The 25,635-nt window shown below is 37.7% G+C and overlaps 1 pseudogene; it reads right to left on the bottom strand.

The window, feature by feature from the left end:
• The window catches only part of LOC117713364 (L-lactate dehydrogenase A chain pseudogene), an 83,220-nt pseudogene that overhangs the window by 34,912 nt on the left and 22,673 nt on the right, over positions 1–25,635 (bottom strand).

Genomic DNA, 25,635 nt, shown 5'->3' with positions numbered 1-25,635 from the left:
TCGTGGGAGTGTGTGTGTGTGTGTGTGTGTGTGTGTGTGTGTGTGTGTGTGTACTTGCTTTCCTTTGTTTGGTTTTGCTCATTTGAGATTATTTATTACTTGTGTTTTTGAGGTATAATTAACCTCCTTGGGTTTGAGTTTTCCATCTACCAGGTTCTGTGGGGTTGTACTTGTAGATACGTGTTGTTTAAATTAAACTTTATTATGAAATATCTTATATTTTCCATGTATGGTTACTGAAAGTTTTGTGCATATTATAATCTTGGCTTTCATCTGTGGTTTCTTATAGTTTGCAGCACCTCTGCCCAAGATTACTTTTCTTAGAGCCTCCATTGAGAAGTCAGGTGTAATTCTAGTATATGTGCCTTTGTATGTTAGTTGGTCTTCTCCTTACAACTTTTAATAATCTTTGTTTTGTATGTCTAGTGTTTTGATTATTATGTGGTATGGGATCTTTCTTTCCTGATATAATTTATTTGAAGTTCTGTGTGATGTTTGTGCATATGGGCATCTTATTACTTAGGTTAGAAGAATATTTTCCTATGATATGTTTTTTGAAGACATTTTTCTGGCCCTTGAGCTGATATTCTTTTCCTTCCTATATTCCTTTTTTTGGGGAGAGGGCTTGGTCTTTTCATAGTGTCCCAGATTTTTGGATGTGTTGTATCAGAATTTTTTTGATTTAATATTTTCTTTGACCAATGTATCCATATCTTTTACTTTTTTCTCAGTGACTGAGATTCTCTCTTCTATCTCCTGTATGTAGTTGGTACAGCTTGCCTTTGTAGTTCCTGTTCGAGTTCCTAAATGTTTCTTTTCCAGAATTCCTTCTCTTTATATTTCCTTAATTGCCTCTATTTCCATTTTTAGGTCTTAAATAGCTTTATTTACTTCCTTCAACTGTGTGTTTTCTTCTTACATCCTTAAGGGATTTATTAATTTTCTTCAATTGTTAGCTTACTTTTTTATGGATTTATATAAAGGATTTATTCATTTTCTTTGTAAGGACCTCTGTCATCTTTATATAGTTGGTTTTAAGGTCATTTTCTTGTGCAAATATCCTGGGCCTGATATGATAGGCTTGCTGCCTGTTTTCCTATTATGTTCTTTTATTTGCATCTAGGCTTCTGTTTTGGGGGCGATTACAGTTCTAGGTTCTGACTTTCAGGTTTGTCACCATTGAGTTTTGTCGCATGGTTTCTGTTTTCTCTTCTATTTTTAGAGAGTATAGTTACTGTGTGTTATCTGTTTTACTGCCTGCTGTTGTGTTCACAGGGAAAGCCTGCTGGGGATGGAGGGCAGGATGTTAGGATGTTAGGATGTTAGGAGGGGATAGTCTATGGGATCCAAGAGGCATGGAGAAGAATGAGGAAAGCTGCAGCTGCTCTTCTGTTGCAGTGCTAGTGACAAGCCTGAGGATAGGGTATGTAGGTGAAAAGAGAGAGTAGAGAAATCTATGGGTAGACCAGCTGGTCTTTTAGCATTTAAGCAAAGGGTGTTCACCTAAATTAGGATGTGGCACACAGAGATAAGTTGAAGGTAGAAAGGATAGGGCAAGGATGGTCTGTGAGATCCACAGGAGATGTTGAGAAGAAGGAAGAGAGGCTGCACTAGAGCCTAAGGGATTGAATCTGCTGTGGAACAGAGAGCTGGTGTTTTACTTTCATGATGTCAGTGATCATCTATGCCTAATATCTATACCTGAAGAGTCCAACAGAGTTCTGATCTATGATTGCATTTTCATCTTCAATTTTTATGATATAGTTTAAGGAAAAGCCATTGCCAGAAGTGTTTTTATATCTTGAAAACATACATAAAACCAAAAATTTTTATATCAAATTCATAATTGTACTTCTAATTTCTAAATATTGCAAGATCTCTGGCCAACTCCCAAGAAATCCCCCAGTTATATGAGTGTGGTCACAGGAAGCTCGCAGCACAACCAGGACAAGATTGTACCTGATTATAAAAGAAGAAACAAAATCTACTCTCTTCACCAAAGTCTTTCATTCCTATTGTCCCTGGAGAGTGTAAGGATGCCACCATTCTTTTCTGCAGCATTTATACTATCCACAGAAACACTTCCATACATTTCTGGCGAAGCAACTCTCTTTAACACAAAACTCTCCTCAAATGAGTGGAAATCATTGTATCCTCTTAAATTGGCCACAGTGCCATAAAAACTACAGGTTGGGGGCTTCCAGGCTATCATGATTCTCCAGTGCAATTCCATACATAATTCTCTCCATGGAATCAGCTCTTCTTTCAGGGAGCAAGCACAGTTTCTGAAACTCAATGCTCTGGTTCAAAACCCCTTTGCAGAGTTTGTAAAATACCTTTACTTCTGTGGCCTCTGATGATGAAAATGACCCTGTTAAATGTGCGGGCTTAGGATTGAACATAAAATCTTGCTCATGGCAAGAAGTAGTTAGCAGATTTCACTCATTCACTGTAATTCCATACATTCTTCTAACACAAACAATACAAAAATACACAACGATCCCAGAACCGGTGATCTGAACAAGGATGATTCAACTCAAACTTTTTATTCTGTCTATTCTGTCGATATTGGTAAGTGAAATATTGGGCAGTGGTGTAAGATAGATGTGTGCAGAAAGAGCACTCACTGCATGGTGATTGTAACTTCCATTCAAGAGGATCTGATATCCTCTTCTGGCCTCCAAAAACACCTGTACACATGTGATTCAAATATATACACTCAGGTACACTTAAGCACACACTTAAAACAAGACCTTTTGTAAAAATCTTTTCAAACAAAAATAAAAAGAATCAGAATTTAGGGCATTTTTTGAAGAAATAAGTTTAATTATCAATTAAGTGAAATGAACAATATTATATTTTCAGAAACAAAGAGGCCATGTAAAATACAGAATAATTAATCAAGATTTAATACCACTCTAATTTACAGAATACATAAAAATAAAAAAAATACAGTAAAGACACATGCCTACTATTGGTTATATCACTATCAGAAGCAAAACCCACTCTTGGGTATACAGAAGTTTTAAGGTCTCCTGTGATTACATCTTAGGTGTGGGGCTAGCTGTGGACTTTTGACTTCTGATGTCCTCACCCAGAAAATGCAGTGAATGCTGGATAAAGCAGAAACTAATGCATTCATTCTGCAGCAGACCTTAATAACCCTGGAGACCTTAGAGCAAATTAACAATTTGTACAATTGTCAAATTGTGAATTATTTTACAGTGAGATTATAGAAATCACACAATTTCACTGATTAAAGAAATTTGTTTTAGAAGCGTAATGACTTCTTTTGCTTCGGAGTGATATTTTGCTTAAAGACCTCTAGTTACTTGTAATTGACAATTTTTAAATTCAGGCACTGTTTCAATCAACGTGCATTTCTTTAACACCTATCTGTGATAAAGATTATTTTTCCGTTTTCATTCTGGTTGGGTTTCACACGCGCCACACTTCGAAAACAGTTTACCTAATGTATCTAAAGGCTAGGGCTTGAGATGAACTTGAAGACTTAGAATCACATTTGATTAGTATAAAAATTAGGAACTGTGTAGCAATACTAATTTTCAGATCTGCAAATAAGTAAATATGTGTTATGAATGACTAATTCTGTCTCTGAATGTAATCTTTTATTGTGTCCTTAAACACTCAGCTCATTCTAGTGTATTCTATTTGTCCACTGTAGTATTTAATTCTCCTTTCTTTATTATTTAGTCACATAAATGCAGGGTCAGCATTTATAATATCCATTTCTATTTTGTAAACCAGTGACAACCGTATCCCATGGGAAGTTTATTGATGAAAAGAAACAACACTTCTTTATATTGTGTATAACATTTCTAATCTATTTAAATGAAAAGAGGCTGAATTATTCACTTTAGGTAATCACAAATAACAGTAAAAATATCTCCTCCTGGGCTGTTATGGAAAACCTCCAGCCACTAACTCTTTTACCTACTGAACTCTTACAGTTACTTGCTGTTGTAAACCCAGTGCCCAAGACTGCTGCTTAAAGCTAGATTTTATAAAAGAAGGATGTGTAGTGTGTCTGAGTGACTTGGAGTGTAAACAGGCTTAGGAAGGGCAAACACAGAATCCAGAGGCAACACAATAGACTGACCTTCTCATCAACCCCTCTCCCTCCTCTTCCCTTGGCTAAGTCAAGTCAGGAAAAGCCAGAGCAGCAGCAGAACAATGAGTGAAAAATGACCCTGCTAGCTGCGGATTTGCAATGCCTTATTACTTAGCCATCCCATCTTATGCATCAAAGAACACAGAGTAAGGGAGACTGTTGCAGCATTGAAGAAGAAAGGGAAGAAGGTGATTTATTGGCAGTTTGAGATCTGGTTACCAGCCTGGAAAACAAGAGCAGATGCATTTGCGTGATTACAAAATGAAATGCCTTTCAAATAACTTAATCTCCAGGAATATTCTAGTATATACATTTGCTTTTAATTCCTCAGGGATAGGCAGCAGAGCGTGAGGTCCTTTGTTTACACACCATATAAGGATAGAAGACATGGATCTGCAAGTGCACACGTGTGGGAGCCAAGAGGATTATGGTATTATCCCACTATTGTTTTCTGCACTACAACTACTTCAATCTACAGGAAAATGAAAACAGAAATGGGGCCCAGGAGATTTTTAAGGAACAGGCTGCTCCCATCAAGGTTGGCATTTCTGATGGTGATGAAGCCCAGAAAGCAGTATCCTTTCTTTAGGTTCAATTCCAAACCTCCTCTAAGCACAAAAAGATTTTTGTGGAGGTGAAATCACCCAAAACACAGCCATGCCTTTTTTTCTCTCAGAAAACTAGAATCCAGCCAAGCAGACATAAAAATATAAAGTTTCCATTACAGTTCAACTGTTCAAAGCCAAGCAGCCTTGGAAGTGTTTACGGTTTATGCTGAATAATAAAGCCTTTAAATGCAGCTGTTCAGACTAAATATGAACTTAGGGAAAGATAGGAAAACTGCTCATTTTTCCTGCACGCTGAGCTTCCCTGGGCCTGGGACAGCGGAGATTGAATTTCTCCATCTGGCATAAAAGAAAGCTGGACCTGCCCCAGATGAATTAGTCAAAATGCCTCCAATGTGTCATGTCTACAGGGCCCACTTTTGTGCTGCATGGAATAACCCTGGGCCAGTTGTCAAAAGGCTGAGTTTCATCAGGTAGCAGAGGCCATGAAGGTCAGACATGAAAGCCAGGAGACTGGCTTGTAGGGTTACAGTAGGGTCAGGCGAGGTCGGATCATCTTTCCATTTCAAGTGCTGGGCAGTAGGAGTGAGACAGGATTATTAACAAGAGGGATGACTATTGGCTTTAGAGAAAGGTTTCAAAACTCTTGCCCAAGAAAAGATGGCTATTAGTATCTCCCTGATGGCAGATGAGGACAGTCATGCAGAGAGGAGAATGATTAGGCTAAGAGTGCAGGTGTAATGTGGAAAAAAAATGAATTCCACCCTGGATCAGGTTATGGCCCTTAGCATGTTTTTCAAGCCTTCTGGGCCTGCCCTCTAAAGGACTGCCCACTTTCTCTTAGACACCTGAAAGATCAAGTGAGGAGCATTATTTATATAGTGTGTGAAAGTTCTCATATCTTCTGAACTTCCTTTCTATTTTAAATAAATAAAGGTGGACTTTACTATTTTTGTTGTATTCTTTGTGTGTATTGAAAACTGTTGAATAAGAGCCAAAACAAATAACTAAGAAAAAATGAGCAGAAATGACTATTCCCTCACTGTACAAGAAAGTCTATTCATATATACCCAAATTTAAAGTTATATACCCTCACACATCCCCAAGGATAATTTTAAAAATAAATAAAATTTAATGAGCTAATATATTAGAGATATCTAGGATAGCACTGTGTGTGCATGTGTGTGTGTGCACGTGTGTAAAACAAAGATGATTAATTAAATTGGTTTACATGGTTTAGTCTAAGTAGTCAAACTATGACTGTCTCATATTGGAAAGGTCAGGAATGCAGTACAGTAGTTTCTCAGTTTGTGAAGCTGTGTGCCTTAGCAGTACCAATCTGGTACTAAGGCCTGCAGAGTTCCCAGAGAGTCACTGGTCTTCTGTCCAGTGGAATCACTGGATTCAGGTATCAGTGAGTAAATGCAGTAATATCAGGGTAGAGGAACTTGCCATCAATGTGAAGGCAAAGAAGCAACCTCTCCCCCTCCCCCCCAAAAAATACCCACCAACAACAATAACAACAAAACAATCTTTCTTCTTCCTTGGATCTAGGTTGCCACTGAAAAGATACATAACTCATTGAAGATGAGTTAACAGACTTCAAATAATCTGAAGAAGAAAGTCCCTCACAAAAGCGTCCCATGTCTATCCTTTAGTTGATTCCAGATCCAGTCAAATGGATCAAAGAGATTGCCTATCATTGCTGGGGGCTTATTTAAGACTACAGTAAACTTTCATACTTTCCAAGAAAATGTGTTAGAAATAAAACACCTTTTCTCTGTGGATTGTCTGATGATTTAGAAATCACCAAACTATCTGAGCCTTCATTTAAAGCAATTTTAATGGAATACTTCCTTAATCTATTGAAGATTCTATATAAGACTAATTAAATCTAGCAAAATTGTTTATATATAAAATGTCCCTTGTGTGTTTGATCACATGGTCTCCTGCTTGTGGTTCTTTTTCAGAGGAGTTAGAACATTTGGGAGGGAAGGTAAAACCTTGATGGAAGAAGGAAACCACAAGGGGGAGGCCTTAAAATTTGATAGGCACAATTTTCTATCTACCCTCTCCTTCTTGAAAGTCTGTATTGCAATGCTATGCAATATGGTGATTATAAAAAGGCACCTCATATACCTGTTCCCATGCTCTTCCTGTCCTGATTGACTGTATTTCTTTTCATGCTGTATTTGTATTTGTTTGAAAGATGTAAGTAATATAGTTTCTAATGGTACACTTTCTTTTATCTATTTTGCATTGTCAAGATATTTAATTCCCAGTCCAGTTTTGCCTTCTGTAAAGTGGGAATGAAGTAAGCCAACATCAAACTTTGTTCCACAATAGTCCCTTGCACCCTATCAGGTCACAATGGTCTAAGGCTGGTCTTTAATAATGACAAAAACAATGGAAAGCCCACATACACGTGGAAATTGAACAACGCTCTACTCAGTGATGACTTGGTCAAGGAAAGAATAAAGAAAGAAATTAAAGACTTTTTAGAATTTAATGAAAATGAGGACACATCATACCATAACTTGTAGGACTCGATGAAAGCAGTACTAAGAGAAAAACTCAAAGCTCTAAGTGCCTACAAAAAGAAACTAGAGAGAGTATACACTAACAACTTGACAACACACTGAAAAGCTTTAGAACAAAAAGAAGCAAAAAGGAGGAGTAGATGGCAAGAAATAATCAAACTCAAGGCTGAAATCAACCAAGTAGAAATAGAAAGAACTATACAAAATATCAACAAGACCAGGAGCTGGTTCTTTGAGAAAATCAACAAGATAGATAAACCCTTAGCTAGACTAACCAAAGGGCACAGAGACAGTATCCAAATTAAAAAAAAAAAAAAAAATCAGAACTGAAAAGGGAGACATAACAACAGAAACTGAGAAAATTTTAAAAAATCATCAGATCTTACTACAAAGGCCTATACTCAACAAAATTGGAAAATCTGGGTGAAATGGAGAATTTTCTAGAAAGATACCAGGTACGAAAATTAAATCAGGAGCAGATAAATCATCTTAGCAGTCCCACTATCACTAAAGAAATAGGTGCAGTCATTAAAAGTCACCCAAAGAAAAAAAGTCCAGGACCAGATAGTTTTAGTGCAGAATTCTATCAGACTTCAAGGAAAACCTAGTACCAATTCTCTTCAAACTACTCCACAGAATAGAAAGAAAAGGAACACTACCCAATTTATTCTATGAAGCAACAATTATGCTCATACCTAAACCTCACAGAGACGCAACAAAGAGAGCTTCAGACCACTCTCTATTATAAATATTGATGCAAAAATACTCAATAAAATTCTCGCAAACCAAATCCAAGGACACATCAAAACAATCATCCATCATGATCAAGTAGGCTTTATCCCAGGAATGAAGGGATGGTTCAATATTCTGAAATCCATCAATATAATCTACTATATAAACAAACTCAAAGAAAAAAACCACATGATCATCTCACTAGATGCCGAGAAAGCATTTGACAAAATTCAACATCCCTTCATGTTAAAAGTCTTGGAAAGATCAGGAATTCAAGGCCCATACCTAAATATTGTAAAAGCAATATACAGCAAGCCAATAGCCAACATCAAACTAAATGGAGAGAAACTTGAAGCAATCCCACTAAGATCAGGGACTAGACAAGGCTGCCCACTCTCACCTTACTTATTCAATATGGTACTGGAAGTCCTAGCTAGAGCAATTAGACAACAAAAGGAAGTCAAAGGGATACAGATAGGAAAGGAAGAAGTCAAAATTTCACTATTTGCAGATGATATGATAGTATACTTAAGTGACCCTAAAACTTCCACCAGAGAACTCCTAAACCTGATAAACAACTTAAGCAAAGTGGCTGAATATAAAATCAACTCAAACAAATCAGTAGCCTTCCTCTACTCAAGAGATAAACAGGCTAAGAAAGAAATTAGAGAAATGACACCCTTCACAACAGTCACAAATAATATAAAATATCAAATCTAATTAAGCAAGTGAAAGATCTATATGGCAAGAACTTCAAATCTCTGAAGAAAGAAATCGAAGAAGATCTCAGAAGATGGAAAGATCTCCCATGCTCATGGATTGGCAGGATTAATTTAGTAAAAATGGCCATTTTGCCAAAAGCAATCTACAGATTCAATGCAATCCCCATCAAAATTGTAAATCATTTCTTCATAGAGATAGAAAGAGCAATTTGCAAATTCATTTGGAATAACAAAAAAAACCCAGAATAGTAAAAACTATTTTCAACAATAAAAGAACTTCTGGGGGAATCACCATTCCTGACCTCAAACTCTACTACAAAACAATAGTGGTTAAAACTGCATGGTATTGGTACAGAGACAGGCAGGAAGACCAATGGAATAGAATTGAAGATCCAGAAATGAACTCGCACACCTATGGTCACTTGATCTTTGACAAAGGAGCTAAAACCATCCAGTGGCAAAAGGACAGCATTTTCAACAAGTGGTGCTGGCTCAACTGGAAGTCAGCGTGTAGAAGAATACAAATCAATCCATTCTTATCCCCTTGTACAAAGCTCAAGTCCATGTAGATAAAGGACCTTCACATAAAACCAGATACACTGAAACTAATAGTAGAGAAGGTGGGGAAGACCCTGGAATACTTAGGCACAGGGGAAAAGTTCCTTAACAGAACACCAATGGCTTATGCTCTAAGATCAAGAATTGATAAATGGGATCTCATAAAATTGCAAAGATTCTGTAAGGCAAAGGACACTGTCAATAGGACAAACCAGCAACCAACAGATTGGGAAAAGATCTTTACCAATTCCACATCCGAGAGAGGGCTAATATCCAATATATACAAACAACTCAAGAAATTAGAATCCAGACAAGCAAATAACCCTATTTAAAAATGGCGTATAGAGGTAAACAAAGAATTCTCAACTGAGGAAACTTGAATGGCCGGTGAAGCTCCTAAAGAAATGTTCAACATCCTTATTCATCAGTGAAATGCAAATCAAAACAACCCTGAGATACCACCTCACACCAGTCAGAATGGCTAAGATCAAAAACCCAGGTGATAGTAGATGATGGTGAGGATGTGGAGAAAGAGGAACACTCCTCCATTGTTACTGGGATTGCAAGCTGGTACAACCACTCTGGAAATCAGTCTGGTGGTTCCTCAGAAAATTGGACATAGCATTACCTGAGGACCCAGCTATACCACTCCTAGGCATATACCCCGAAGATGCTCCAACATATAACAAGGACATATGTTCCACTATGTTCATAGCAGCCTTATTTATAATAGCCAGAAGCTGGGAAGAACCCAGATGTTCTTCAACAGAGGAATGCATACAAAAAATGTGGTACATTTACACAATGGGGTATTACTCAGCTATTAAAATCAATGAATTCAAGAAATTCTTACGTAAATGGATGGAACTAGAAAATATCATCCTGAGTGTGGTAACCCAATCACAAAAGAACAGACATGATATTTACTCACTGATAAGTGGATATTATCCCAAAAGCTTAAAATAGCCAAGATTCAACTCACAGACCACATGAAGCTCAAGAAGAATGAAGATCAAGTGTGGATGCCTAGCTCCTACTTAGAAGGAGTAACAAAATACTCCAGGGAGTAAATATGGAGACAAAGTGTGGGACAGAAACTGAAAAAGGGGCCATCTGGAGACCATTCTACCTGGGTATCCATCCCAAGCACTGTCACAGAAGGTAGACGCTGATGTGGATGTCAGGAAGAGCATGCTGATAGGAGCCTGATATAGCTGTCTCCTTAGAGGTCTACCAGATTCAGACATATTCAGATGCTCACAGCTAACCATTGAACTGATCACAGGGTTCTCAATGGAGGAGTTAGAGAAGACTGAAGGAGCTGAAAAGGTTTGTGTCCCCATGAGGAGAGCAACAATACCAACCAACCAGAGCTCCCCAGGGTCTAAACCACCAGCCTGGGAGCACATAGGGAGGGACCCATGACTCCATCTGTATATCTAGGGGAGGATGACCTTGTGGGGCATAGGTGGGAGAGGACATCCTTGGTCCCATGAAGGCTTAACATGTGTAGGGGGGTGGAATTCGAGGGTGGGGGGTGGTAGTGGAGGGTGTAGGTGGGGCACATTCTCATAGAAACAGGAGGAGGGAAGATAGAATTGAGGATTACTGGGTGGTGGGGGGAATGGGGTAAGAGGATAAAATCTGAAATGTAAATATATCCAATAAAAAAACTTTGTTCCACATAGTAAACTATTTCATGAACACTAGTATACCTTTGAGCTTTATTATGGAAAAGTTTCAAGCCTTTTACTGCTAACTGTGACTGCCAAACCCAAGTCAAGAAGTAGAAACACAATATTGTATTGTCACAGCATTTGACTGAAAGATAATGTCATAAAGATAGTCCTAATGTCATAAATTAATATTCCAAGTAGAATGTCAATTATGGTAGCTAGGGAACACTTTCTAGATATTTACAAATTTGTCATGAAAATAAGAATGCCTGCTCCCTGTGTTGTGTGTGTCAAAGTCTTTCTTCCAAAACACACTCATTGGAGTCCAGTTATTATTTGTGAGAGTTACAAATAATTTAATGAAGTTTAAAATTGTTTGTGGTGTGGAAAAGGGGAACCTACTGTGTGGAAGCTACCTGATGAAAAATGTTCCCTTGAACTAAGGTACTCTTACTCTCCTTAACATAAGAATGAGTGTAGTTCTTAAAGGATAGGCTCCTGCTTCTGTAAACTGCATTGTCAGTATAATTACATTTTTTTTCTGGCTTTTCAACTAGGGTCTTTAGCCTATTGAATCTTTGCTTCAGTAACTCAAGGTATTTTAATTAATATGTTAATTTTTAATTTATAAATGCTTATGTACTCATTTATTTTTAATCTAAAATGCATGAAAAAGTATATAGGGTATATAAAATGGATAATATATGGTGTTACAGTAATTAATAATAAGAACTGATCTAATGTTATTTAAAAAGAAATAATAAGTATTTAAACATAAAATGAACAATATAAATAAAGACAAACAATATAAACAATGAATAATATAAAGCATATGATTATCATAAATTCATTACATACAGATAGACTTTCTTCTGGTTGTTTTCATAGGAAATAAAAAGCATGCAGTATATTCATGAGTTTATGACTAAGGCCCTTTTGCTCTAACCTGTAAGAAATTGTGGACGGAATGAAGAAGTTTTTGAGAATGGACCTCTGGCAGTTTTTAAATCCCTCTGCAGCAGCAGGGAACTGAAAATAGCAAGCAGGCAGATTCCTGTCATGTTAAAACTCTTCGCTCTTCCATAAGCCTTGGGCCTTTAACCATACTCCTTGTGTAGGCTTGGGAAATTGGGAGTCCTCATGCTCCTGGGCGTGTTTTATGAGGAGGAGTCATAATGGCCCAAAAGCAGCCAAAGTTTAGACTCCTAGGCCTGTGGCATCAGATGCTCTTGGTCCTAAAGTTATCGCAGATCTCTGAAGTTCTATGGACAATAGTCTACAGTTTCTCTTTATTGGTCTTTATAGACTTCTATCTTTTTTTGAGCCTCAGTTCTCTATCCATTGTTCCTGCCCTTTGCCAATCTTTAACTGTCCCACTGCATCGTCTACAGATGTCCGACAGCTACCCTGTCACATCTGTAGCACTAATGTTCTCTTGCTTCTAACACTGTTACCACTTGGCTATCCCTTCTACTTCATTCTCTTGTTACCAGTTCAGTCTAAGCTATAAAAGTTACCAAGAAAAGAACACCTGAGATAAGTATTTCACTGGGTTCTACACTTCAAAACCAGTGGAAGCAGAACAAGAGCACACTTCCCCGTTTATTCACCAAGAAAGAGTGAATAACAGATTATATAAGGAGAGGGGGGCATTTACACCAATCCCAGGAATGCATGCACTCAGGTGAGGGTTCATATTTGTAGCAATCACAGATAACTTTGTGTGCCAAGGAAGGTTTGTATTTTTACAAACCACAGAAGCCTTAGGTAATTGAAGGTTTGCGTGTGCAACAATCTTAACAATGTCCCTTTAGCACTAGACAAAACAGTCGTTAGACTTCTGGATGGAGTGCACCTTCTGTCCTTTATGAAAATGGTTTCAGGGTCATTTAGAGTTCATTGAGGCCTGTGATTGTCAGAAGTCTGCTATAAACTGTTTGAGCAGTCTCATTTATGACACCACCTTTGGAGTCAAAACGATCAGTTGTGAGTTTTCTCAAAGCATCCGTGGGTGTTCAAAATGGTCAGTGTTCAGGAGAGTTTGTTGTTCTGCTTGGTGAACAGTTTTTTTTTGTTTTTGTTTTGTTTTGTTTTTTTTTTTTTTTTTTTTTTTTGTTTTTTTTTTTTTTTTTTTTTTTTTTTTTTTTTGCTCAAAAGAGTCAAAGAAGTAAAAGAAAAAGTCTAGTCAGGAAATCAAATTCCCCTTGACCCACCTTCTTTGCCCATTAATTGGAGAATCAGCATCAAAAGCCATGCTTCCAAAATGACAACTTCTGTCTACACACCACCCAAAATGATAATACCATAGACAGGAAGCCATTGAAGAGAATTCTTAAAAATTGTGCTAAGGATGCTGAAGTGTGGCTCCCTTTAACTGATGGCTTCTGGCTAGGGTGTAAGTGAGGAAGAACTCAGTCTTCTTTAAGGGGACTGGCCACTGAGAGGTTGACCGAATTCCACTGAGTATGTGGGCAACAAAAAAGAACTTGTGTTTTTTTTTTTTTCTGGGGGAGAAGGGTGTCACAAGGTTAGGGGACTCAGACCTTGGATGCCTGGAAAGTGAGTATGACTGGGGTACATTATGTAAAATTCCCCCCCCCAAAATTAATAAAAGCATTATGTTGGGAAAAATTGAGCAGCTTAAAGAGCAGTATGCTTAAGAGTAGCAGATCTTATTAAATGTAGAGAGGTTTAAGAATGCTTAACATCTGCCCTGTTTCCTAGAGAGAGATGACTCCCCTTCGTCTATCTCATGTACATGCAAGTGCAATTTTGTGCTGGCCCTTTTTATGCATACAGTAAAACATTTAGCATTGCTTTAAGTGTGTATTTTATCACGTGGATAGTATCTGTGAAATAAACACTTCAAAATTATGTAAACATAAAAAGTGAATTATTGACTAACCAAAAATTTTTACCTTGTTTCCATAGGGAAGGTGATTCTGGGAAACAAGTTCCTCTGTATGATTGCGCGCTATATAATCTGCATAGCTTGTGCTATGTGACAAAGAGGCTCTAAAGCAGACTGTAGAGTAGCCATGTTCTTTCACATATTCTGTGGCTCCTGTCCTATCCCTCTTATTTTCTTTCCTGGAAAGGTAACAGACTTTCCTGGCTTGGTGATTGCTCATCCTCCTGGTAATTTTGACAGAAAGCCAAATATATGTGACTAACCATGAATAAGAATTGAAATTAAAACTGAAGTCGTCTTAATAACTTCATGCCTTTTCTCAAAATAAGCTACTTAAAGATACAATAAACACACACACATAAATAAGCTCTGCTTCTTGCCGTGTTCCATCCATTTGCTTTTGAATGTAACTTTCTTCCAAAGACATGGAAATAAGTGGTCTGTCTTAAAGTCACTAGAGTCACCTTTCCATGCCTAAAAGTGTGCCATTGTGATCTGTGTACGGACACACCCCATCCGGTGTAATATTGCTGTAAAGGAGAGTGCATTTAACAAGCTTTGAGAGCCAACAGTGGCCAGATACCATTCTCCTACATTGCTACCTAAGATTTTAATTATTCTTTTTAAATCTGTGCAAGAAAAAGAACTTCCCTGTAGGGTTTTCGTCATGTCCAGGTGGTCCCTGCTTGGAATGACTCTTACTGGAGTGACCTCAAAGATGCAAATCTAGAATGGTATGTTCTTTTCTTGAGCAGAATTCTTCCTGTTATACAGTCATTCTGTGTCCTGTGTCATCTAGAACCCCTAGAGTGACATTCCGATCCTTATCTAAGAATTCCCAGATGTCACATCTCTTTGCAGAGCCAGAGGATATGACTCAGATCCCACTCTTCTGCCCAGAAGCTGAATTCCAGGTGTCCCAGGCATTTCCTCTGTTGGTTGCAGACTATGAAGCAGGATTCCATTAACAATTTCTCTAAGCCTAGTAATATTTAACTAGCTACCTTACAAAAGCACACATACTTTAGAAAACTAGAAGACTAGACATATGAGGTACTTTCTGTTCTGCTAACAAAATTCATATGAGTTCATATGCAGTGAAATTTCAAACTAGCATGGATTCATGCACCTCTCATAAAAAACCCTTTAAAAAAACTCTGATATTTTCATTTATAATACAGAATAATATAGTGACATAAATTTCTACATAAATAAAGAAAAATATTGTGAACAATTGACCACTGTTTTATACCTGTGGAAAAGAATGGAAGCTTTCCGTAACATTTCAGTGTCCCTCTATAATATACCTCATTTCACGAACAACAAAGTCTCCTGAAAATTTCCGCATAGTCAAACATGTGTTCCACAGTTTTTATTTTTATTTTCTTTGAAAAATAAAGTTTGGAATACTAACGAAATGCTAAAACTACCTGGAAAAATTTACCCTTATAATCATTTCTTTTAATTGCTACAATACTATATGACAAATCACCTTAAAGTCTGTGGTTTTAAAGAGTAAGGGTTAGGTTTTGATCATGTCACCAGGTCAGTGACAGATTTTGATGGGCTCGGATGGGCTTGGCTATACAGTCCTGGACTTAGCTAGGTTCACTTACCTTCTTGAGATTTACCCAACAGTGCCTAAGGAAGACAGCATAAGCCAGGACAACTGAGGCCTTTTGACTTCTAGGCATTTGGCTTTCTTCAGCAGGCTAAGTTGACTTTGCTATCTTGACCTTTTCAGTGAAACAAAAGACAACCAGAAACAACTGAGGTTGTCTTTGTTTGACTGACAGATTGTTTATTTTGTAGGTTGTTTTTATGCTCAACTGCTAACAGATATTTGCTAGAACAATTTTGAGTGAATCTCAGATTATTGGGGACAGAAGGCAAACGTTGAAGTCTTGTGGCTGGTAGGCTTCAAAGAAGAAAGGACAGAACCACAGTTATTAATATGCTTATTTTAATGCAGTATCAGATTTCCATGTGGCAATATCAGCAGCAATAATCCAGATGAACAAGACGATTCCTGTTTCAAGTTGTAATTGGGTTTAGATCTCTAAAATACCTCAGAAGATAAAACAATTATTTTTCCTTGACTATTAACAAAATTCTTAACTGGGGCCCTTATCACATAAGGCAGATTATAAAGAGCTAAGCATGCAAAATGCATTGATATACATTGCACATAACTTAGGAATACTTATAAGAAAAACTTAAACACAAAGAAAGGAGAATGTGTACATGTTTCATGCTAGGGATGCTAGCCATGTGGACAATTTGGTCAAGGGACCTGAGCTATGGAGCCATGATTCTGTTCTGTAGAGAGGGAGGTAGTCAAAAGAGAGAGACACAGAGACTAATGCCCCTTTCTTTGGCTAAACATTGAAAGAGAGATCCTAAGATAATAGATCCCACAACCAAGCAGATGATATACAGCTTTTGGGAGGCACAGGTGGCAGGGGTGAGTCAAATGTGTGAGTCAGGTCCAATCCCAAATTCCAGGTCAGAGTCCCAAGCAAAAGTGGAGGGGGACTCCTAAGAACACCCCACTGGAAGAAGGGAAAGACTGAACAGAGCCAGCCAAAGGATGGTCTTGCCTCCCAGGAAGAGACTTCACAGTCCTGAAAGCTTATCTCATTGGTAATTTTACATGCCTATTTCTAGGCTTTGTTTCATTCTTGTCTATAAAAGGGTAACGGCTGTGGGGGTAGGGGATCGGGGAGAGAAGCTGGGGCTTTTTGTTCCCATTTAGCTAAATTGTAAATAAATCCATCTTCTTTCACTAATTCTGAGTCTTAATTTTCTTTTAATAGGAAGCTGAGGCAGAAGATTTCTGGACCTAACAGCCTGTTTTGATTAGACAACGGAATATAAGCTGAGGGTTTCCTACAAACCAGGGGAAAAAGACCTCAGGCTGAAGTTCATTTCCTCTATGCACAAGTCTTCACGAGATGGCTTCTGCCTTTGATCACAGTGTAGGCGTCACAGAATGAGGAGCTTATGACCCCTGATGAGCAAGCAGGGACAAAAGTGCGCTGTAAGTCTGGCTGTTTCTCTCAGGCCAAGCTGCTGTATTTAAGAAAAACATGACCCAAATCCATCAATAACACAGTAAAGAATGAATCAACAGCACATTAATAGAGCAGGTTCATGTGGAAAAATTAAGAGGCTTTCCTTCACAGCCTGAGGCAGAATACCTTCATTTGTTGGCCCCCACCTTTCCAGTTTTCTCCTCCCTCCCCAGAGCGTGTGTATGCATGTGTGCATGCAAGCGTGCATTTGTGTTATTGAGGCAGAATACCTTCATTTGTTGGCCCCCACCTTTCCAGTTTTCTCCTCCCTCCCCAGAGCGTGTGTATGCATGTGTGCATGCATGCGTGCATTTGTGTTATGTTTATTGGATGTTGAACAGAAGCCCCTTGTCTTGTGAAGTAAGTATTCAACCCATGAGATATATCCCCAATCATTTTGCTACCTTATTCTGACTCACTCCGTTCATATAGGTCTTGAATATTCCCAGTCATCTTGCTGGGTGCTTGTTTATTTGTCTGGTGGTTTTCTTGTTGTTATTGTTTTCTTTCCACACAGTCTCACTAAGTTACTTAGGCTGACCTTGAACTCAGATTGGTTTAAAATCTGTGTTCCCTCTGCCTCAGTCTCTTGAGTAACTGGAATTGTATTCCCAGCTCTCTGTACCAGGTTCCTATTAGCTAAGGGTAAAGGCTTATACTTGAAAAGATAACTGTGGGGAAGTTAAAAAAAAAAAAAAAGGAGACGAAGAAGTCAGTCAGAGAGTGCTATCAGCTTACTGTAGGCATGAAGCTAAACTCACAGTGAGGCTTGATAACCAGGGCAAGCGAGAATATTTCCAAAGGCAACTTGGACCAGTGTGCTGCTATTAAAATCAAAATTAAGAACCTGAAACCAAATGTTCCCTTCATGTAGAGTTCTTCTGGACTAGGAGTTAGTGAGGACTTAGACATTGGTCATTGTTATATAACTGTAAGATTGAGTCCCCAGAATGCATGTAAAGTAGGCACAATGCTTTGTGTCTAAAATACCAGCCCTCTTTTGGCAAGATGGAAAGTGTAGATAGTGGAACCACTGAAGGCTCATAGGTTGCTCAGTGGGACTTATACAGTAGAAAAAGCAACAGAGTGAACAAGTGTCATACGAGGCAGATGAGGCACTGACACCCAAAGTTGTTTTCTGAAACACACACACACACACACACACACACACACACACACACACACACACACACTTATTCTTTTTTTATTTGTTCAGTTCAAAGTTTTCTCTTTAAGGCCACTTCATGAAGTTATTAACTTCTTGCACAAGCCTCTGTCATTTAGTCGTTCCAACAAAAGTCCCATTGTTTTCTTCCTTTATGATATATATGTGTATTTATCACTTCCTCTGGAATGTTTGATGCTTGAGAAGAGATCCCAAGTTCAGTTTTGTTCTGTGTTTACACCCTGTCAAGTTTCTGGCTCTCAATAAATACATAAGAAATAAAAGGAATATGTAGGCGAACACTTTAGTGGGAAAATGTGTGTTAACATCAGAGGTAAAAAAAAAAAAATACAAGGCATTTCAAACTCAAAACCTTCTTCATTGAGAAGTTTTAGAAAATCCATCTTTAAACATGACAGACAATATAAACTATATGTTTTTATGTCCCCATCTTGGGTATTCAATGCACGAATGTTTCAGAACACAGATACAAACACATTTCATGTTTTTATTAGTAAGAACTAGAGAAAATCAATGTCGGGAACTTATCAAACAAATGCAGGTTCTCCCCCAGGATAAGCTGCTTTCCACCGAATTTTCAATTAGAGAAGAGGATGAAAGGGAAGATATACATTACATACCCAATCCAAGTCAGCTGATCCAAAAATCAAAGGCTTCACTAGGCATGCTGCAAGTGTTTAATATTTTCTGGAGCCAATTTAGACATGCATACATTCCCTCCTAAGTGCCTACATGCTGGTGTTATGGTACCTTCTGGAATGCACAAAATAAACCCACTGCCATCTTGCTTACTAATGAATTTATTCTGTTTTAGTTATAACTTCAAAACATAAAAGGGTCTTCGTTCATTTCTGTTAATTGGATGTATATGCAATGTGGGAGTTATCTTCTTAAATTCATAATAGAATTGAAAGTTGCTGGAGGAAAGAAGCTGTGATGATTTCTTGTCAAGGCTATTCACAAAAGGACATATTCCATAGCCCCAGATGAAGGGTTTAATTATCGGGCTGTGTTCCACACACTAACTGTATTCAGCCCAGTGAGGCAGGGCTGTCAATACCTAATGGATAATTCTCCAAGTGTTAAATGTCAGTCTAAATGCTATCATTCTCAAAGAAACACACTCAGCTGGGAAAGGAAAAGCTTTCTCATGGTAGAACCCGAAATATCATGGTGCCACCAGGAATGCCACCAATAGAGAAATCAGGGTGATGTTGAGATGTGCAGGATATGTAGCAATTATTTACTTGGATTGCAGTGTTATTGCATTTAATGTGAAAATAGGTCCAAAAGGGTAATTAATGTGACCTGAAAGCAGGCAATGAGAGTAAAACTGGAGGGTAATGGGCAGACTGAAGGATTTGGAGTAAGGACATCATATATCCAACGTAGTGACCAGAAGAGCATCAATGATTGATTCAGTATCAGTGGGAACAAATGGGTTCGTGATTATATCCAGGTTTTGGATGTGTATATAACATAAAAGCAAGGGCAGATGTAGGGGGGAAAAGTCAGTGATGATTTTTTCAGTGCATTAGATTTTTCATGTGGAAGATTCTGATAGTAGAGAGATAGTAGAAAGAAAGAAAAAAAGAAACACTCCAAAAGCTAAGGCAATAATTGTGCAATGAAGATAATGGATTGGCCTCTAGGGAACTAAAGATGAATTAAGGACTGACAATGTTGCCATGGTAGTGCATGGGACTGGAGAGTGCATGGGTAACTAAGTCTAAATACATCAAAGTACCAACATTGAATGAGTAAATGAAGGAAGAAGGGTTATGAGATAATGGAGAAAGTGTGGCTGAGAGTCACAAATGTGCCCGGTAACAATTATGTCGTACAGGTTTGGGCAAGATAGATTTTTATAGAAAGTACTTCTCACAAACGATGCCATGGAATTTCAGAGAGTGGTTGTAGAATTCAGAGTGTCAGACATCATTGTGCATTTGTCCTTGAATTGTTATTTGTAAATAACAACTCATTAAATGAATTTAATTGCCTTAGTACTTTGGTTTACTTACATATAAAAGTTTAGTCTGCTGGCCATTTACATTTAGGATACCTCAAATTAAATATTTTGAACATGAGGACAGTTTCTTGTCTTTCTATATTTAATAGCACTTAACACATAACAAAAATGATAGAAACCATATAACGTTTAACCATGACAATTCCTATAGAAGTAAATTTAGAGAACCTTAGGTGTCAGAAACCTTGTGTCTTCATTAGATGACAAGGAATTCTTAAGTTATATAAGATTTTAGTATTTGTTAATTGCTAGAGATATGGCTGTGGGTGTGTATACATGCACACATATGCATATACTCATATGCTTACATACATGAAAGAGAAAAGGGTTCTAGGTTCATTTATCCATTCATTCTACATTAACTGTTGTCCATCCTCTCTATCAGGCAAAAGTACATCTGGTAGGTCTGGACAAGCTGAACTTGCCTACCTTCCACTTCACTATCAGTTTACTTCAAGTGATCTATATTTTTGCCACTCCAAGTCTTATGGCCTTGCAGCTTGGGTAACAAATGTGTCACCGGGAAGGTGAAAAGCAGAGGACATTAGACTGCATTTACCCTGTGTCACTGCAGTCAGGTACTGGGCCTTAGGGAAGCATGGCTACACCATTCAGGAAGTGGGAAAATACAGCCAAGGCTGAAGCTAGGGTGCCCAAGCTGGCAGGCATCTAGTCACTGCTGGATTACTGCACAGAGGAGTTCAGAATGGAGGATGGGGGATGGTCAACAGGCCCTCAAAGAGGCCAAGACTGGGGACTCCCAAACTCCTAGACATCCGGGCTCCACTGGGTTACAAGAAGTTGGAATCGAAGTTGGGCAGGGGACCTGCAGGGCTTGGGCTGAGGATGAGCCCATGCTGGTGGAATGGAAGCTCTGGCTTAGCTCATCAGTTAAAGTCTTTAGCTTGGCTAGCTATGATTGTCATGGAGCACAGAGGGGCCCTCTCACGAGATTTAGACTGAGGCTTGGTAGTCAAAGTCTCTCTTCATGTTCCTCATGGTAGTTCTTGATGAAAGAGACAGTCCATGTTTATCCATATTATTTATTGACTATTCGATGTTGAAAATGGGTGCATACCACATTCTCAGAGTGGACTAGAGATTAAGTACCTTTTGCAGGGAGGAACGCCTGGAAAGAGAAGCTCATTGGCTAAACCCTCAGGGCCTTTAGATACCTCATTAACATGGAGCACTCTGTTCTGGGCTACATGATCATGATCACAGGTCATGTTTTCTATATGGGAAATGTGGCATGTGTTCCAAGCCAGGAATCTGGCAAGGAGCAGGGAGCAGGTGGGTAAGTAGGTTCAGGGAACTCTGGACCTCTCAGCCTTACCAAGTTTTGTTGCACAGTCCACTATCCCACAAAGTCTGCCTCCATCCTTTATTAATTTTAGATGTATTTCCAGTCTCTAATGGGCTACTTTGGCAGAGTAGCAGAGATTCCAAATTAGGTGTTTACATATTTTTTAAAATCACCTTCAATAATAAGTAGTCATTATTTTTTCATTTATATTTCCATTAGTTAGCCATCAGTCTCTATGAATGAGATAGGGAAATGTTTCAGTCTTACTAGACAGGGTAGATGTTTGTTTCTTTGTGTCCCTGTCTCACCAAACTTCTGGCTGTTTTGAAACTACTAAGTACTAAGGCCTTAAGTCAGGTTACTATTCATTGAAAAGTTAAATCAGAGTGGTCTTTTAAAAGCTTCTTTATGAGTACAGACAACACTGGCTCCCTAAAGTCTATCACACACATGGTTTTGTGGTTTTATTGCATTTTCTTTTTAATTTGTGAGGACCCAATGTGAATATTAGTATTGAGACTTGTGGTCTCCAAGGATCAATTAGTCTCCTGGGGTTCATTCATCAAGAAGGAAATCTTATACAGCCTTTGACAAATAAGCTCACTTTTTCTTCTGCTTTCCACTATTGTCACTCAAACCTTACCTGCCAAATAACATCTGCTATAGGTCCTGAATGTAACATAAACTGGCCTATACATTAAAGATAATAATATTGTTAGTTGAAACCTTTAAAAAGTGGACTCTTCGGTCTCTGGAGGGTTTTCCTAGAAGGGAGTTGTGGGACCCAAGATTTTGTCTTTGTTTTTTGCTTCAGGGTCATGAGCTGAATGGCTATGTACCACTCCACTCTATTCACCATTGCTATTTGTCATCTGCTCCAATGATCTAGAACAAATGGATGGATGAAATATCCAAGTCCATGAATCAAAACAACCAGTCTCTCTTTATAATTATAATAGAAATTTTCATGGACCTATGTTGGGTGCTGGTCTGATGCTGCTTGTATTCATATGCTAAATTCTGTATCCCAAGACAGAGTTGCCTCAAGATGAGCAAATTACCACTTATACCGTTTTTTCTTGTGCAAACCTCACACCTCAATTTAAAACATTTGCTTGAATAAAAATAGCTGCTATCAATTACTGAAGAGGATCAAAAGAGGCGGAGTTTGAGTTACTGGGCTGAAGATACCATCTAGGGACCGCAAGGAGAAGGGGTAGGGTGAGAGAGGAGGAGTGAGGAGGAGGAAAAGACAGAGAGAACAGAAGGTCTCCAATAGTCAGGATGGACCAGGAGCACTTGCCAAAGGGAAATGCCTGCCTAGAACACCAGATTGCTGAAGCAGAAATGACTCAGGAAGATTCAGACAAGTATTTGGTGAGCATGTTTGGGGAAGTAGCCAGTCTCTGGTTAGAGAATTAGATGGGAGTAATCCCCCAGTAATTGTTCAGAGCCTAATAAATAAATCGTAGTTTGATTCTCTTTCATGTGAAGCTAAATGGGAATAAACGTAAGTCATATTATTTTCCAGACCCTCCTTGATACCTTAAACACAGCTTACTTAAGAACAAAAGAATAGGACTAAGGGACAACCAGACCAAGGACCTCTACCCACTACTGGAATTGGGCAAGTTAAGGGGCCAAAAGAGGGAAAGTATAAAACAAAACCAACCAGCCAAACAAACAAACAATAAAATAGTGTTATATGATAGCCAACATGTGACAACATAATCAAGCATTTAGTGATAAGAAGTCAAGTAGATCTCTATAGAAACCTGCCGCTGAGATTAAGAATCTGATAATCCTTAAACAAGTATCTTTAATTTTTTTGGAAAATATTTAGGTAGGGCTGGAGAGATGGCTCAGTGGAGGCTCATGTTTGAGTGTCCTGAGCTCCATTCCAGTTCGCACTTGGCAGAGGAAGAGAGCCATCTTTTATAAATTGTCAAATGACCTTTAGAAGCACTCCCTGGAATGTTCTGTAAGAATCTAATTTTTTTTTTTTTATTAAAAAGCAGTCAGTTCTCAAAATAAGCAAGCTAGCAGGACATGCACTTTATACAAAATAACAATTCCTTAGAAATTGCACTAAATTATGATTTTATTCAATAGGCAAACATCACAAAGCACCATAAAATGGCTTAAAACAAGTATTCATGAAAATTGCATTAAGTGGAGGACTGTTGAGTTTGGTGTTTTACTTGAGGTTAGATGTCAGTTAGGAGGTTGTTTTGGGAGCAGGTGGTTTTACCACTTTCACCTCTTACTTGTAACTTGAGAATGTGTTTGAGACATCGAGATCTGGACAGATGAAAAGCTTGTTAAATTTTCAATATATATATATATATATATATATATATATATATATATATATATATATATGTATATATATATCCAGATCTTCTCTAGGTTACTTTTCCTGTTACGGTACCTTATTATTTTTGATGTCATTAGATATAAAAAGAATGGTATACAGTAATCATTATACTACATTTTCCTGAAAGAGCTTCATTAACTGGAAGAGAAGTATTACTTGACCATATTTGTGGTGGGAGCCACAGAGAACAAGCATTAGAAAGAGCAAAGACAACCCTTGGTTATTTCACAAATTTAATGGCTTTGCCCCTCAAATTAAAATTGCTATCTGTGGAGGGAGTTGGGATGACATTAAAATGATATCTTCCATTTTTCAGTCTTAGTCCTACAGGCAAATTTCTGGAACTTTCTAAGTCCCATCTTTCAGGAAGAAGAAAGGTAATCGCTTCTCCTTATAGCTGTGGCACCAAGAAAGAAGAAGAAGGTAACAATGTGATTTAAATAGTCTCCTTTGTAGCATAAAATCTAAGAGGGAATTCTGAAAACTCAGAAGCGCCGATGGATAAGGAAATGTGTTGACTTGCATTGTGTAAATGTCAGTCCTGGTTTTGTGGTTTATTTGGTCTGCGACATTTTGTTAGCTACTTAACCATCCAAAGAGCCATTGATTTGTCCAAAAAGGCAAGAAAATAACACCTCCTTCATTATACTGTGAAGGCTTCAAATGAAACACTATATTAAAGTACTCCCACTTTTACTAAAGCAGGGGATTTCAGTGCTGGTTCATCATATTGCTCAGCTTTAGAGTTGTATAATATTTTTCCAGTTGAGCAGCATAACACCCCATATGCCCTTTTATATATACTTCATTGTTTTTTATAGTTATAGCTATAACGGTGGATAGGTTATAACACTATAATATTGCATTCCTTCCTGAATCATGGTTCCCAGGACAAACCATTTCAATGAATATTTGCTGAAATGAATTGGCCCCAGCTTGGCAGACTGATGAAGAATTTTTTGAAGCACAAATCAAGTCTCTTTACAATACTTAATGATGTCCTTACATCAAATGTGTATGATGACACATATTTCAGTTGATGTGAAGCTATCTTTTAGGCTGATATGAAATACAGTTAAATATTATAATAATGTTTGCTTTATATAACATAAGAAACAAAAGACTACATATAACTGCTTCCCAAGAATTGCCTTTCTAGTCCTATAAATTTTTCTCTATTTTACCATGTACAATGGGTATGAGTATGAAAGATGTCTATGATATAAAAATGATTTATGTTAGATAGCCACATCATAGCTATAATTAAGAAATATAAGATAGGGTTTTAAATAATCTATAATTTAGCAATATATGATCAGTTTTTATATAATGTAAAATTTTTTTGAAGGTCCTACAAGAACTTTGTGGAAAATTCGCTAAGATAATAAGCTATTTGGCCAGCTAAAATAATACATGCATTGCTAAAAGAGTATGTAAAGTGATATATATATATATATATATATATATCTTCAGCAAATGTGACTTTTATATATGTATACACACACACACACACACACACATATATATATATATATATATATATATATATATCTTCAGCAAAAATATGACTTAAATATACTACATTCAGAAGATCATCTCTTCTTTTCTAATGGTTCTATCTGAAAGAATATTCCTTAACAACATAACTTATTTCTTAAATGTTTTCACATGTATAATATATAATAGATAATTTTCTGTGGGATGTTGTTTTAAAAGTTTAGAGAGTCCAGGATACAAAAGCCCATTATTGCTAGTAATCATTAAAGAATGATGCTAACTGACACAACATACTCTAAGCTTTTTACAAATATAAACTCACTTAA

This window comes from Arvicanthis niloticus, chromosome 8 (genome assembly GCF_011762505.2).
Source record: "Arvicanthis niloticus isolate mArvNil1 chromosome 8, mArvNil1.pat.X, whole genome shotgun sequence".
In the NCBI taxonomy this organism is placed as follows: Eukaryota; Metazoa; Chordata; class Mammalia; order Rodentia; family Muridae; genus Arvicanthis; species Arvicanthis niloticus.
The sequence above is the reverse complement of the archived record's forward strand: the minus strand, read 5'-3'. Positions and strand labels throughout refer to the sequence as shown.